The 2,138-nt window shown below is 50.0% G+C and overlaps 1 pseudogene; it reads left to right on the top strand.

The window, feature by feature from the left end:
* The first annotated feature begins 1,448 nt into the window (after positions 1–1,448).
* LOC138369762 (protein O-mannosyl-transferase TMTC4-like) lies at positions 1,449–1,829 on the top strand (annotated as a pseudogene).
* The last annotated feature ends 309 nt before the right edge of the window (positions 1,830–2,138 follow it).

The following is a 2,138-nucleotide window of genomic DNA, read 5'->3' as shown; positions in this document are numbered from 1 at the left end:
AGAGAGAGAGAGAGAGGAGAGAGAGAGAGAGGAGAGTGAGAGAGAGAGAGAGAGTGAGAGAGAGAGAGGAGAGAGAGAGAAGGAGAGAAGAGAGGAGAGAGGACGAGAGAGAGATAGATGGAGAGAGAGAGAGAGAGAGAGAGAGAGAGATGAGAGGAGAGACGTCATATTATTGGGGGGAAGAGACCAGGGTGGCGCTGCCCGGCACAGGTTCTCACTCTCAGCCATTTACTTAAGCCTGTCATTCAAGAGAGCCCCCGGCGAGAGTCTCTCCAGCGCCGCACCTTCAGTGCACCTGTCCACCCTCCTCTGGTGTCTATCTTGCGCCCGGGGATAAATGTCCCGCGGGCCCTGTCTCCAACCTGATAGTCTGCTCAACAGTCTGACGCTCAACAGATAAATCAGCTCATTTATTTTAGTTGAATATATAAATTATTCTGTAGTAGTGGGTGTACCTCAGGAGTCCAGAGACGAGGGTTCGATCCCATTGTTCAGCTTCGATATTTTCTCAATTGGTTGTGTGTTTGTGAGGAGTTTTGTGGCCAGTCTCAGCCACCCACTGTCCCATAGCGAGGAATATCCAGCCCGATCGCTTGATTTTGCCACAACGTAACAAATACAATGTGCTAACCTAACCAGAAACGCTCCAACCCAAACAACCCCCTTAACCTCACCCACCGACGCATAGAAAAAACGCATCTTTGCGAGCCGCCACTTTTCATTATATGTTGTAATATGTACGATGGTGACCGCAATGATAATACTAAAACAATCACAAATTACTATGGTAAAAGTAAGGTACATGAGTCTAACTGCCAGCGGCTGGCCTCCAGCCCCGGACGGACAGACAGAGAGAGAGAGAGAGAGAGAGAGAGAGAGAGAGAGAGAGAGAGAGAGAGAGGAGAGAGAGAGAGAGAGAGAGAGAGAGAGAGAGAGAGAGAGAGAGAGAGAGAGACAGACAGACAGATAGACAATCTATTTTATAGATAATAGACTGGTAGTGCCATCTGTGGCGGGTGGTTGGGTTATACAGTGGCAATTCACTGTTTCCTTTCCTTGTTTCCTTGTCTTCGTTCATTTCATATTTTTGTGTCGTTTCTCTCCAGATAAGTGGCCGATTCATCATTTAAATTTCTTCATCTTTCAGAATTATGGAAATGGACGAAAACTGAGGAGAAAATTCTCTATCACGAGAGAAAATTTAAGGTTCCGTTTTAAAAGTGGAGACAAACGAGTGATGAGTGATGGTGAGGAAGTGAATAGTGAGTGTCGGGTGTTGTGAGTGCCTCCGACGTCATCATGGTGGCCCTGGTCAGGCTGGCACCCCAGAGAGAGAGTATAGAGAAGAACTAGCAGTTCCATCATTGACCCACAGGTGGCAGGCAGCCCGGCCTATACCACTAAATAAGTTATTCTGTATTGGCACGGAATTATTAAGTGTTAACGTGATGGATGCCAGCGGAGGGTGCCTGTCGTCCTGTCACTACTCGCCTCGGCGGAGAAGAAAATCCTCCTCGCCTCTATACCTCCTACTCATCATCTTCTACCTCATCATCCTGGTGCCATGGGGGCGACGAGGGTCGTGAGACGGGGGACCCGCCGCCCACCTGGGTGTACATGACAGTGTGGGTGGCCGGGGTCCTCGTCTACGTCAACGGTCTCACCGGGGACTTCGTGCATGACGACGTCAGCGCCATCAAAACAAACCCGGACGTGCTAGGAACTACCCGCTGTCCCAGGTGTTCTGCAACGACTACTGGGGCAAGCCTCTGGTCGACCCGCGCTCCCACAAGTCGTATCGACCATTCCCCATTCTCACTTTCAGGTAGGTTTATCCCAATCTCTTGTCTTCGGAATCGGTAAGTAGCGTACGAGGCCATTAGTCGATTATGAAGGATAATCGAAGGACTGAACCAGCACCCCTGGACTGTCCCAGAACGCGTACTACCATATGGTCCAGTATGTAGTGCGGTGTGTCTGGGGGAGATCGGGGAGGCCGGTTCGATCTTTCACCCAAGGGCCCCTATTCACCTAGCAGTAAGTTGGTACCTGGAAGTTAGACAGCTGCTACGTGCTGCTTCTAGGGCTGTGTGTGTGTGTGTGTGTGCGCGCGTGTAAGAGTATATGTAGTAGACATA

The sequence above is a fragment of the Procambarus clarkii genome, chromosome 4 (assembly GCF_040958095.1).
Source record: "Procambarus clarkii isolate CNS0578487 chromosome 4, FALCON_Pclarkii_2.0, whole genome shotgun sequence".
Classification (NCBI taxonomy): domain Eukaryota; kingdom Metazoa; phylum Arthropoda; class Malacostraca; order Decapoda; family Cambaridae; genus Procambarus; species Procambarus clarkii.
The sequence above is the reverse complement of the archived record's forward strand: the minus strand, read 5'-3'. Positions and strand labels throughout refer to the sequence as shown.